The sequence below is a fragment of the Populus trichocarpa genome, chromosome 2 (assembly GCF_000002775.5).
Source record: "Populus trichocarpa isolate Nisqually-1 chromosome 2, P.trichocarpa_v4.1, whole genome shotgun sequence".
Taxonomy (NCBI): domain Eukaryota; kingdom Viridiplantae; phylum Streptophyta; class Magnoliopsida; order Malpighiales; family Salicaceae; genus Populus; species Populus trichocarpa.
The window spans coordinates 8,794,482-8,809,210 of NC_037286.2; the positions used below are offsets into that span (position 1 = coordinate 8,794,482).

At 33.4% G+C, this 14,729-nt stretch overlaps 1 long non-coding RNA gene, 1 other non-coding gene and 1 pseudogene across 4 annotated transcripts; 1 reads left to right on the forward strand and 2 right to left on the reverse strand.

The window, feature by feature from the left end:
• Window positions 1-382: 382 nt before the first annotated feature.
• On the reverse strand, window positions 383-470 carry LOC112326716 (small nucleolar RNA snoR8a). The gene has a single exon (XR_002980646.1). It is a non-coding gene; the product is annotated as a small nucleolar RNA snoR8a (small nucleolar RNA).
• Window positions 471-2,299: 1,829 nt separating this feature from the next.
• On the forward strand, window positions 2,300-7,085 carry LOC18096268 (uncharacterized). Of its 3 annotated transcripts, XR_002980526.2 has the most exons (8): window positions 2,306-2,446; window positions 2,890-2,954; window positions 3,592-3,639; window positions 3,708-3,877; window positions 3,953-4,077; window positions 5,010-5,984; window positions 6,104-6,512; window positions 6,593-7,085. It is a non-coding gene; the product is annotated as an uncharacterized LOC18096268 (long non-coding RNA). The 3 variants fall into 3 exon arrangements; XR_002980524.2 differs by having other exon boundaries at window positions 2,300-2,954; XR_002980527.2 differs by having other exon boundaries at window positions 2,300-2,954; window positions 6,359-6,512.
• A 1,998-nt stretch (window positions 7,086-9,083) lies between these two features.
• Window positions 9,084-13,414, reverse strand: LOC18096269 (kinesin-like protein KIN-7N; annotated as a pseudogene).
• Between the last annotated feature and the right edge of the window lie 1,315 nt (window positions 13,415-14,729).

Here is a 14,729-nt window from a genome sequence, read left to right on the forward strand (position 1 = left end):
AAAACAAAAGTCAAAACTGAATTATCGAGACATGGTGGCGTGCGTAACCCAGATCCACTTATTTTCTTCTTCCATCAAACTAGGGCTTTAAACACCACCGGATAATCATAGAGTTGACGAAACACAGTGCAACAAGTAAATGCCTTGCAATACACTGTCAAACTCTTACGAATCTTTAAATTATTTCCACCACCTGCACGCTTAATTCAGCAAAAATAACCTAAATTTGATATGGAGATGTTTTTGAGGACATTAAACAAAAATACTCCAAAACAATCAAAACTTTAATTGAAATCAAAAGTACTTTAATGTTTAAACCAAATATAAATAAAACAGAGAACTGAGAAAGATAGAATCCAAAATTAAAGATATAAGGGAGGTTGGTGCTCATATTCTATGGGTGTAGAAGAGTCTGTCATGCCATGGCGATAGCATTCAGAACGAGGAATTTTTATAATCATCGCGACCAACCCTCCTTTTAATCTCTTCCAATATCCATAGATAAAACAATCCATTAATAATACATGTATAAACAAAAAAAGAAGAAGAGAAAAATAAGTTAAAATGGCAAATATAGCAGCGGCGGAACGCCTTGCTTGTTAGGCGCCGTGAAGCTTCAAGAGGGACTTGTACCCCGGCCTCCCTTTTATAGATAAAGAGAGCGGCTACGGAAAAACCCTAATCCTCTTGCACGATTACAGAGAGGCTCCAAGTGATGCCGTTTTATGTACTTTTGATGTAGATTGTTATTGGGCTGGCCCACCCAGATTCTAACCGGGCTTTTAACTAGCTTTAAACAGCTTTCGGACCGACATTGCTGGCTCTGTACAAAGTTATAGACCCAGATTGTAACAAACTGGCGTTAGCTTAAAGAACTTGTTGAGAGAGATATATAGAAATTTTACAATTTCTTGGAAAGGATTTTTTTTTTTTTGTAAAGATACTTTTTTTAAAAATAAAATTTTAAAAATAATTATTTTTCAATGTTTATCAGTGTCATAACAAATAAGTAGAAAAATATTTTATAGTGTTTACCTATATCATAAAAAATAAACTAGAAAATAACTTATAATGTTTTAATTATTTTAAGTTTATTAAAATAATGAGGATCAAATTTCATTGATAAAAAAACTGAAGGAGGATAAATTAAAAAAATATAATTTCATAAATTATTTTAAGTAAAATAAATAATAATCAAAATAATAAAGACAAAATCTGACAAATAAAAAAGTTGAAAGATGATGAAGTTTTAAAAATTTATAAATTATTTTAAAAAAATAAATAGTAATAAAAATAATATGAACCAAATTTGATAGGTAAAATATTTCAATTTAAAAAATGATATGAGAAAAAAAAATAAAAATCAAGGGAACGAGGACCAAAATTGATATAAAAATAAAATTAAATCAAAGTGATGAAATTAAAAAAAATTCAAAATAAAATATTTAGCAATCAGGAAATTGATAAACAGATTTGATATAATCTACAAATAACAGGACATTTCTGTTTTTTTTTATAATTTCTCAAAAGTGTTTTTCATTCAAAATAAAAGAAAAATGTTTTATTGAAACCAAACTAGATTTTCTTTTCACTTAAAAATGTTTTTTATATGACAACTTTCTAAAAGTGTTTTTCATTTGAAAATGTATCAAAATAATATATTTATTTTAAAAAAATTAAATTTTGATACTAGAACATCAAAATAATATAAAAATACAAAAAAAATATCAATTTAAAATGGATAATAAAATAAAATAAATAAATGTTTTTAAAAATATTTTTAAAATACAAACCGATTCTTATATCATATAGCACAATCTTGTAAGCCAAAACCAGGCAATCAAAGCTTGTTCCGCGATAATTAACTTTGACAGGAGCCGAACCTTTCGCTGCACCTGGAGAACAAGTGTATGAAGTGGGAAAAAAGGCCCACGACCCAAAATAAAATGAACATGAAAATTGTTTAGTATTTCAATTGAAATTATATTTGGATATGTTTTAAAAATATACTTGGGTTGAAAAAAATTTAAATTGATTGTTTTAATTTTTTTATATAGTTTTAATACACTGATATTAAAAATAAAAAATATTTTAATATATTTTTTAAAAAACACTTTTAAAAATATTACCAAATAAAAAAAAAAGGCACATCTAAACCCGCTACATATCCTTTAGAGAGTTGGACCAAACCCGCACCCGCTTTGAAGTCCCGTGGTGGTTGATGATCGTGAATTCAGCCAAATGTAGGGATATATTAGGGAAACGAAAAAAGTAGTTATAAGCACAAAATGACCTGCCTACTTGATTTCAGGCAAGTCAAAATCCCCTGCCCTCCTATTTCCCCCTTAAACCCTAACACCTGAGACTCGCGCGTAGAGAGATCAGGACTTTCTTATTTCTCCCGTGAATTCTTCACTGAATTCCTTCTCTTCCAACTGCAACTAATGTTTCGTAGTCTTCTTTGTTATCCACTTCTTGCAATTACGTTGTTGCATTTGCCTGCTCTGTCTGGTTACTTGAGTAACTGATAGCGAAAATTGAAAACTCGAAATAATGTGCATATTACCTCTTGATTGGCTACTCGTATATTTTTTTATTCTTGGCATTTCCAAAGGGTTCTTGATTAACATTATGTCATGTAACGATAATTTTGCCATGTCTCTCAATTTCTTGGCTAGGAATTTCGGTTGATTATCTAGGTTTTGATTTTGTATGGTGAAGACAATTAAATGGTGTTCTTGTCACTGGCTGTCTGTTTGATATGATGAATAGCTGATACAATTATAAAATGATGCATGCTGTCGCTTTTTTTGTGGCTGTTGTATCTTTTAGCGACAGATTCTAGTCTTCAATGCGTGGTTATTAATTATATCCTTTTGATTTCTGCAGCTGTCGAAATAGCTTGTGCATGCGCTAGAATGGCCAATAACCCCCAGTTTTCTGGCGGTGGACGGGTAACTATAAAAAAATCTAGTTCCACTTCTGTTTTTTTCCTGTATCATAACCTGAAATCTCTCTCAAGATGGCTTATTTTTGTGTGCTTGCCTGTACCATATTGCAATAATACATATATCATGAGAGAGATAAATAATAGCAACTGTTTGAAAAATGTAAGCTGGCTTTGGTTTTGATCAACATTAGAGGTCATTTTTAAGTAGTGGACCATCATTAGATTTTATTTAAGCTAGTAATTTTTTCATGTGATAGTTTTGATTGGTGACCTTGGTTTTGCAACCCTCTTGCAAGTAGTGAATTCACTATGACATGCATGGAGTTTTCATGTTTTTCACCAGTTTCAGTTGCAAAATACCAGTCTTAGTACAGCTTTAAGCTTCTTGTTTGTCATATCCTATATTTCCAAGTTTATCAGTTCTTATTAGTATATAATTTAACTAGTTACTACAAGCTTTTATTGCCCCGACACAAAGATGTGAGAATTTCTGTCTTGGTTACTTGCAGCCCATATATTCAAATTATGCACTGTATATCTAATATACTTTCTTTATATTTACATGACGGTTTTGTCCCGCTGTATATTTTCTGCTTGAAACCTGCAACACACGTCTAACCTTTCTTTTTTTGTGTTGACAGTATCATGATGATAAAACTCGTATAAAGGATGCAATGAAGCTGGGGAAGGTAAGATAATAAACGCTGCTGCTTCTTTTAACTGCCCCCATTTAAATATGTAACCTTTATGTGTGCAGATCACCATGGTTATGGCCACAAGGAGGATAAAAAGAGGGAAAAGGACAAAGATAGGAAACACCGGAAACGGCATCAAAGTGCCACTGGTGATGCAAATTCTGTCAAGGATGGGAAGGAGGAGTCTAAAAAATCACGCAGACATAGCAGTGACGGTAAAAAATTGAGAAAGGTAGAATTCTGCTGGTGTATTTGTTGTTTAACTTGTGGGAAATGTTTTAATTTTCATGGTGATATTTCTTGGCAGCATGCATACACCCCCAAATCAGATGGTGAAAGCCATGAAAGCAGGCAGAAAAGGCACAAGAGAGATAACCAGGATGGTTCCCATAGAAATGGTGGTTATGAGGAGCTTGAAGATGGGGAAATTCGGTAGTTCCTTTCTCCCTTTCTTTTTAGATTGACACTTCAAATGAACCAACTAGAAATGAGCATTTCATAGCTGGTCCTCGGTATATACTGGATGTAGTTTTCAGTGTTTTCCTTGTGCATTGGATTTATTGCAAAAATTACTGTGCGTGGTATTGTTTTGGAAATAATATGAACTTAATAGATTCTGAAAGTTTGGCTGGCCATAAGAACTGCTGGTTTGATAAGATGAGAGCATAGGGTGCTTTTGATTTTTGTATCAGGGACCATGAATATGACTTTGGCTTGAAAAGGCTGGGCAAAGAAATGCAAGGATAAATTTTACTTTAGCAGGAATAATTCAATAGGAAAATGGAATTAGGAGAACAGAAGTGGAAGCTAAAAGGTTTTCAAGGGAAATGGATACTCCTAATCTTATTCTTGTTTTGATAATAATGATTAATTCAACTTGGCTATGATCGAAACTTCAGGACTGGATTATACAGAAGCCATCTCTTGGAAAAAAGGATATGGAGCCAGAACTCAATGTGGTTGTGCAACCAACAGCAACTTTCCCATATAATTAGAGATTCCTATACCATGTCTTAGCTTTCAACTATTTGCATTACTTTTGGTGGTTAAAACATTAGCATCCACTAGTGTGGTCCTAATCTCCTATGACTGGAAGTAATCCAGGGGTGGCACATGGAAAGTGTGGTCCTCGTACAGCCATATGATGGCTTGGCCACCTTCTGATTGATCTTGATGTGCTATTTGAGTGGGGTGTTTGTGGTTTAGCACAGTGAAAGATACATGGATAATGCTAGAAGTTCTGTAATTATGGATAGTGATTACTGCTTGAAAGTGTCCTTATTTTATTATATTTATTAAAATGGATGTAAAAGTTATTATTTAATGGAATGCCAACTATCTTTCTGTTTTGTTTTTTTTATCAGCAAACAACCTATGGCAGCAGAGATTGATATCTGAATTCAGGGAGATGGAAAGTGGTGACAAAAAGTTGAAGAGTTGGGAGTTAATTAACTTTTGAAAATAGCTTAAGCTTAACATGTGGTAATCAATGATGAGAAATCAATCATGTTTTTTACTATGTCATTAACAAGCTCTTCCAAAATGGTATCTCCAATCTCTGACCCAATTTCCCTCTGTAGCTCAAACCCATTCCAGTCTTGTTCTGAATCCAGTAAATCAAAAACAGTATCTCCAATATCTAACCCATTATCCCTTCTCTCTGACTTGTAATTACTCAATTGTTCTGAATTCAGTACATCTAAATTCAGCAATTTTGTCAAGTTTGATTCATTACCAGATTGTTTATCCCATGGCCTTGTTTTTTCACCAATGATTGATCCAAGCTCTTCCGACCCCAAGAATTGCTTGTGATGACATTGCTGCTTCATCTCCCTTCCTTTGGTCTCAACAATCTCCTTCACATAGTCGAACAGAAGTTGCTTTGTTTGCTGCAGAACCATTTTGGATTTCAAGTACTGTGGAGAAAAATAAGACTGAACGAGTTCTTGTCTTTCTGTGGCTTCTGCGCAAATTGGTTTCTCATTTGGTGAGTAGAAAAGTACTTTCCGAAGAGAAGCTGATAAAATGCAGTCTTCTGTCAACCTTTTTGGTAAATGAACTCCAGTTTTTAAAGGGTTCTCCTCTTCTGCTGTACTGGAGTCCTCTGTATTACCTGTTAGAACAAGTTAAAGAGTTCAATGTTAAGAAAAAGTTAAAAGAGGCTGGTAGCAAAATCATAAGCTTATGCTGAGTTTATAGCAGATAAAGATCCTAACTGTTCTGAAATGGGGAACGTCCATGAGAAGGTATTCCTTCTAGCACTGATGCTGGGCTGAGTTGTCTACTATCTTCTATGCCTCGCTGTTGGAGCTTTCTATCTGCAGCAGTCTGTTAGCTTTGTGAGTAACTGAACCAAGTCTGTATTCCTTAGGCATTTAAAGAAACAAATGTAAATGCAACTTCTGTCTAAAAATTATGATGTCAATGAGAAATTATAGTTTTTCTACCTCGTCTGTAGGATTATGGAGGTTGAGTGGCTGGTAACAAGTGTTTGTTGTTAACAAGCTATCTTTTTGCGTTGCACACGGCGCTTCTACTTCACTCTTAGAAATTGAATTGAACACTGTTGTGCTGCTAGCAGTTGAAAATATATCTGATTCTGCAACTTGCTGGTTACTTCTGCCCTTCTCATTGACCTTAAGTTTTCCACCTCTATGATCAGAACTATTGATTCTTAGCATCTGCTTTATGGAAATGACCTGTTTTAATACAGCTCTCAGTACCTTCGAACCTTGTGGATTGACCCTTTTGCTTATGTTGAGTCCACGACCGACAGATCGCTTTTGCGACTTCCTGGAATTCACATGGCAGAACCTGGAGCTACTTTCTGAATCCGAGCTCTTTCTTGAATACCCTCTTTCTAGAAGGTAAATATTTAGGATGAAAGGTTCCTGTTGCTCTTGAAGGAGTTCTCGAAGTTGCTTAACTGGTTTTGTTTCTGTGATAGCCATTGCAGGTGTGTCTTCAAGTTTCTGGAGGAAGTGGGATACACTGAGCATATCTGTTAGTTTGGGGCCAATAAAGAGCAGAAATAGTAGGGAGAACGGACATTTAGGTCTTGGATAGTGAGGGACAGAGACATCTTGTCATTCATCTCCAGGCTATATGGCTTTAACTCTTGGTGGTACCCATTTGAGTTCCAGATCACCCTGTAATCACAAGGTTTGGTATCTTCTATTCAAGTGTTTTAGCCGTGTCATTTATTGTCATTATTGGCAGCCTTCTGACCTTGTGCAATCCCACCCTTCCCCTGTGAGAGATACAAGTCGTTGCTATGCTTGTATGGTCCCCCAAAAAAATTTGTCCTTTTGGAGAGGGTACCCAACACGTTATGGGACTGCTTGTGTTGCTGTAATTATTTTTACTGTGATTGTTTAGTAGTGTTCTTAGTTATATTAGCAACGAAAAGCATATTTATTTGAAAAGCATCGTTTGACCAATCTATCTAATTATCAAGGAAGCCTATATATGGAGTATGTATATGCGGGCTAACGCCATGTTCTGTCGTGTATTTTTTTTTTTTTATGGATTTTGGTATTGTATAGGCTTTCCCCTCTTAATACATGTTTTATTCAGTTTTCTATCATTTTGTTCAATTCGATTAAATCACGTGGCATGTGTAAAAAATATGTATATTAACTGATAACATCACTATCAAAAAAATAAGTGTACATATAAAAATAAAGATTTTAAACTAAGAAGCCCAAACCAATGGGAATGTATCCTAATTGTTTTTTCTAAAAAGTGAGAAATTAGATACAAATATTCTCCTTTATCAAATATTTAATATTAGTTTAGAAAATATCACTATAATAAAATAATATATAATAAAATATTTGTTATCAATAAAATCATGAATGAGAGATTTTGTCTTTTGCGATTAATTATGTGTTTGAGATAATTTGATATTATTTAAAAATTATAGTCTAAATCCTTTAGACTAAAGTTATAATTGAATATTAATTTGATGTTAATCATATTATGTTTGAGATAAAATATTACTAAAATGTTATTTTTTAATAAAAAAGATGGAATATTTATTTCAGTTTGAAATTGAATCCTTAAAGTTATAATAGTTTAAATTACTAAAATTAAATTTTATTTTATCAAATTGAGTATTAACTCAACGTCAAAATCTATATTTTTAACATCCTGAGAGCCATATCCATATAAAATCAACTGAAACAAAATATCAAACCCAATTCCAAGTTATCTTACTATTAAAAATTAAATTGAAAATAAAAAAAATCAAGTGACAAAAAAAAACTATGTGGATAACTATTGCAAAGAGTTTTTTTTTATATTGTATTTTCATTATTTTTTTAAATATTTTATTTTATTTTATATTATCTCATGTATTTATAATTTTAAATATCATTTCATAATTTATCTATCGAGAATTAGTTTTAAAAAATTAAACTATAATTATTAAATAAAAAATAAAAGAACTTGAATACAAATAAAAAAATTGAGTCTAAACAAATCTATCCACCACAAGTATTTTAATGTATAGGAAAATAAGGGCAAAATATACGCTTAAATTGGTAAATCGAAAACAATGTGAAGGAGGCAATAGGGTGGTGTGATTTTGGGCAAAGTTTTAAATTTATTTTTTATAAATTATTAATTTGAGTTTTATAAATCTTATAGCCATTGAAAATTTATATAATTATTAATTTTAAAATTTATAAATTTAATTAAAATATATATAAGTTGATACAGATATTAACACTAATTAAAAAAAAAAACTGCCATGCTGAATGATGCGACAGAACGTAATTACAATCCGGTCCCCAATGATGATCCGTGTGATGATTTTCATGGCATTATGATCGACTTTCAATCGTGGGTCAATTGGGGCCCATACCGTGGAAACGCTCATAAGTGAATGGGAACTGTGGGCCTTAGACCCATCACCATCTAATCAATAATCCAAAACGCATAACTGCGTATGTACTCGCTCCCATGCTATGGAACTGTGCATCTTTGCTTGAGTCAATGCCTTCGTGAGAGGGAAAACTTGTTTTCTTTCGTTCTGTTTTCTGTTCCCTTTCTTTCTTTCTTTTTTACTTTGGGGTAGTTAATGAAGCTTGGCTGGCTATATGTCTCGAGTGTCTACTTGACATTTCCACGTATAAGACGTGGTTCGACTGTGTTTGTTTTTATGTTAGAAAATTATTTTTATTTTTTTATAATTTTAGATTTTTTTGATGTGTTGATATCAAAAATAAATTTTTTAAAATATTATTTTAATGTATTTTCAAGTAATTTTTTTAAAAAACAACCTTTATCACAATTTTAAATACCGAAGTTTGATAATCAAAAGTGCTTTTTATTATATTTATTTTTTTTGCAAGAAAATTAAATGTTTCTTTATTTATTTGAATACATGATGTAGTATACAATAACAAAGAAGTTATAATTGACCAATTATGCGATGAAGGGTAAAAAGGTTAAATGATAAGTTCACTAAAAGGAAAAAGATTGAAAATTGTCACCTTCAAAATATTTCAAAAAATATAAAGAAAGGCTGAGGGACGAACATGGGTGATGAGTGCTAACTCACTGAAAGGGACTCTGGGTGATGAAACCTGCAAGACTGAGTAGGCAAGCAATGCCACCACGAGGTGATGTCAATTTTCGATCTTTTGGTCACGCAAATATTAGAATCAAAATCCACAACGGACGTACACATCCTGTTGGAACACGTGTTCAGTCATTGTCCACATTTAATGATTCGGTTCTGCCACATTGAAGAGGTAATGAAGTCGAATTTTGCTTTGTAAACGAATCATTATTTCTTCAGTATGCATGGTAATAAACAGTGCTGTTATGTTCGAGTCAAGAATCTGCTTCCAAGTAGCAAAATCAACACTGAAAGTTTTGATCTCTCTCTCAAGATTTTCCCTTCTCTCTACTTCAGTGTTCAAATCCTTCAAAATGCTTTTCCTTTTGATCAACAACCACTGCTAGTTTTTTAGATGATTCGGGGACTTTTTCAAGCGAAGAATCTCTTTCTTCTTTCAAAAGCCAACATTCTCTTTCCAGGGTATCATATCTTTCTCTATAAACCTTCAGAAACCTCCAAGACATGGCGTTTTTCCTTGATAGCATCAAGTTCATTGTTCCGTTTCTCTTCCAAGAAGCAGGTTCTTCTCCCAAAGTGCATTCCTTTGTCACATCTCAAAACTAAACCTTCAAACAATGTAATGTAGCCTGAAAGGTGTATACATGATTTGATCTACAAGCAGTTCTTTCATCTCCAAAGTAGTATACCATAAAAGTAGGTTAACGATCAATTCTGCCTCAGTTTTTTGGAACTTGACAACATGCTTTATGTGGGCTCCACAGCAAACAGAAAACTGGTTCCCTGTAAAAGTCAGAAATATAAATAAGATCCATGGAATATAACTCTACATTTATACACTCCCACGTCTATATATATCTTAAAATGCAGGCAGCACCTAGGATATCTTCGAAAGAGGAAAAGACACTTAGAAAGACAGAAATAAGATAAACAAATTCATCAGATTCAGATGTGTCTTGTCTCATGGTCACATACTTGCAAGTTTACACTTTGCATTCAAATGCGCCTCGAAAGAAATTCCAGCAGAACTAAAAATGGACACATTTTGAGTTATCAAAATTGTTTATTAGAATGTTTCAAATACCAGCCATACTGCACGTTCCTCTGCTATAAACTGCAATTTGGATGCATTTCTAAATCAAATTTGCCAATAGTGATGGTGCGTACTATATAAAAAAGTATCCAATGAAATATTTGAAGAAAGCAAACGACAATACTGAACAGTCAACAAAAACATTCCACTTTCAAATATCAAGCTAACTCACTGAATCATCAACCGATTCAGAAAATTGAAAATTGAGAAATGGCGAAAGCAAAATTGTAGGCAAGCCTCGACTTCATTCTTCTCTTCAAGGACAAGATCTGGTTGCCTGTTGAGATTCTGGACCTCTACTTTGTAATTCTCAGTTGAATAACCCTGAAAGAGATTCGGATGAGTCTAATTAGCATGGCTACACAAAATTATGTGGCTGGTTGGAACTACTATTATTATCTAAACATAGAAACATAAAAAGGAACTGCTACCATAGTCACTCATCAACCAAAGTTTCAAAATGCTACAACACCCGAAGGCTGATTTAATAAAGGCCATACCAAGATGTAAGCTTTATTCATTAAATTATTTATTTTTTATAAGTTTCCAAAGATGGAAACCCATAGCTTCTAATTCAACTTTGTTATTGTTATTGGGCCTATGCATGAAATGGAGAGATAACCATCCACATGCAAACAAGAAAAATCAAACAAAAAATGAATCAGACCAACATATAGAAGAAAGAGAAATATGAGTGGAAAGTGAGTAGTTCTTCTAGTTGTTCCATTTCTTTTAGACACAAGTTCTGAAGAGTAAATAATATTGTCATCTCAGTCTTTTTCCTTAGTTTAACACATAGGAAAGAGACAAGTAACAGTTACAGACAACAAGATTGAGTACATGAATAATTTAACATAAACTCACTGGTGTCACATCACTAGAAGGAAAGGATTGAACTTCTCTTGCAGGAGTCATTTGGATTGAATCAAGGTAGGGGTTCCAAAAACATCTTCTTGGAAGACAATGTTGCTGCCACTGAATTCCTCCAGGCTCTGTTTCCCAGCATTCTGTTCCTACCACCAATAGTGATTTTATTATCAGAACATTGGTCACCAAATAGAAGTGACGAAAATTTTTTAATGCAAAAGAAAACACAGAAAGAATAGTAATGATTACATGTAATATATTGAATGAATACAAATTTATTATTTTCCATGTTATTTTAACGCAAAGCTTGACGATAAAAGACCAGGAGGAAACAGGTTTGAGATTGCATATTTTACATGCATCACCGCACGCTCAATTTGCACCAGGTCTCTGATTTGCATAGCTATATTTTTCGGCGTCCTTCAGGTGCTTCCTTAAAAATCATACCAGTAGTCATATAAATTCATCATTAAGAAAGTTTTGATATGCTGCATTACTGATATGGACATATATGATTGAGAAATCCTAGAACCAGGGCAAGTTACTCTGGGTTACAGCAAGAAGATTGGATCAACAGTGGATGATGGCAAAACCAAGATCTGTTACCAATTGTGTTCTATCCAATTACTAGAAAGAAGGTTATGCTATCCAAGTGGTGACCTCTTCTGAATAAATCATAAAAGTAACGAGAAATTATAGCGTTTTGCTTTGCTTGAATTATACCTGGCTAGAGCTCTTACACCATCGATCTGAAGAGGTGGCGCGGGTATTGAGATTGTCAATTTTCATCTGCTCCTCTTTGATACATTGATAACGTTCCTTGTGTGATTTCCTCGCCTCTTCCAGTTCCATCTCAAGCTTTTCTCTCTCTAATTCATACTGGAAATTGGAAAATGAGCAGATTAACACATGTTATGAGCGATGCTCATGATAATGGTCCAGATCATGTTAGGAGTATAATCCACCTTCAGCATGTCATTTCTCAATTTTAAAATTTCTTGCTCCAGTACTTCAGCCCGGGATCCCTGAACAAGAATTTAACTAAATGAAGTATCTTCTAAATCTTTACCGTGCAGAAATTACAACGGACATCGCATGATCTTGACCTGAAGTTTCTTACTCTGCTCCTCTATCTCTAATTTCTGCCGCTTCAGCGAGGCTGCATCTGATAAAATCTACAAGAAGATCACGAGGAAGGGATGTATTAGAATCGCTAGAATTTGCGTCCTTCCCCTTACTTTCAATCACCTGACATGTGACATGCATTGCCTTGGAACAGAAGTAAATTCCTTCAAAGAAATCGTGTCTGTATAGCTTTACGTCAATGACTACAATTCTAAATATCGTGTGAGATGAGCATTCATGTTTGTCTCTCCAAAGTGCCGATTAACTGCACTTGAAACAGCGTAACCTCTCTAGTGGATCACAATACCGTTGAAACCGTCAACCGCAGCATGAATAAGATCCTTGGAACTAAAGAAAATTCCATCGAAGAAATCGTGTCTGACTATAGCTTTACGTCCACGACTACCATTCTAAATATCGTGTGAGATCTACTGCTGCGAGCATTCATGTTCGTCTCTCCAAAGTGCCGATTAACTGCACTTGAAACAGCGTAACCTCTCTAGTGGATCACAATACCGTTGAAACCGTCAACCGCAGCATGAATAAGATCCTTGGTAAGGAGCTCGTACACTCTAGAATTTGTGCAACTCTCATCAAACACGTGATCTACCAAAAAGAATCGAGTGAATAAAATACAGAAATGAACAAGGAAATAGAGAGGAATATTTGAAGAATATAATCAGGTACCAAAGGCATAAGAGATGCAGGAGATAGGAGTATAGTGCCATGAGATTTGTGAAGAGAGATGCAATTTTCTTCCACTTTCCGGCAGGTTCCATTAATGGTGGTGTCTTCAGATACAGTGACAGCTGGTCTCACTCTAACTGCTACACGTATCTTCTCCATTTTTCTATCTTTTTCTTTATTCTTCTCTTTTGGTGGGTGATTTGGGAATTCGGTGTTTTGAATTAGATATTCACAGGCGGGATGTGGCGCTGCTTTCGAAAATTTGTTGGGATTTCAAAATGATTTTTAATTACGGAGATGTCCCTAGAAGGCTAGAAGCGATTGTACTTCTTCGTTTTTTTTCTTCCCCTTTTTTGGGCTAGTGGCTTTGGGTCTGGACCTGCAGTCCGAAGCAATGGTTCAGTCATAATTTATGGAGCTTCTTTTCGGCCATATTATGTTAGCCCATGGGTAGAGACCCGTGTGCCGTTTATAATATATAGTAGCCATATTTGATCTCAACCGCTGATTATATATTTTAATTAATAAAATACTATGCATTAGGGAATATTTATCCCAAATTATATTAACAGTAAAAGATTAACAAAAACAGAATATATATCTACTTACTAGTATTATATACTAGGCTTTTAGTTATGAAAATGAAATCATATTAAAACTAATTACATATTTAACATAAAACATTGAATTTCTCATATCCATATATATATATATATATCTAGAGGATATTTATGTACCTAAATCAAAGCTCAAAGTTAAAAAAATATATTCATAAATGAGGCTCTCAGACGAAAGTATTTCACTTCAATTATTAGAGGAGAAATCAATCTTTAAATGCCTGTCAAAAAGAAAGGCTATATATACACCCTTTTGCTATTTTCTTTTCTTCTCTTATAATATGGTTTAATTATCATGATTAGTTCAATTCATTTACGCCTTCGTGGGTGGAAAATCTCAAATAGGAATAAAGAATTGCCAATATCCATATCTTAGAATAGCACGTGCAAAACATGACATGACTGTGATGTGACTCTCATCCTTAAAAAAAAAAAAAAAAATTCGCAGTTAATTTCTAATTTATATTAGTTTGGGTTCAGTTTCACCTTATGAAAATTTAATTTTTTTAAATTTTAATTTTTTAATATTTTAAAATTGTTCCAAAGTGTGAATATCAAAAATAAATTTTAAAAGTATAAAAATATTATTTTAATATATTTTTAAATAAAAAACACTTTAAAATATAACTATTATTATATTTATAAATACCATTTAATACGTACTTCGCATCAAATTGGAATTTTATCAAGCTTCTAGATCTTTCTTTTTTAATTTAAAATTTCAATTATCCACCACAGTACTAAATACACACGACCCCTCTTTGTAACTCGAGAAAACTTGCAAGTGAAGAAAGAGGCACGAGGGAAATGGTCTCAGGAGTGTTTGAAAATGTAGTTATGATTACTTTTTAAAGTACTTTTTATTTAAAAATACATCAAAACAACTTTTCTAAATACCATTTAATACATGCTTCATGTCGAAAGGAATTTCATCAAACTTCTAGTTATTCCTTTTAAAATTTAGAATTGCAATGACCCACTGCAGTACTAAAAAGGGTCGAAATAACTTTTCAAACACATTACCCCCTCTTTGCAACTCGAGATAACTTGCAAGCAAGGGTGGAGCTGATAGTATTTGACAGGGGCGGTCAAAATTAATATAACAAGA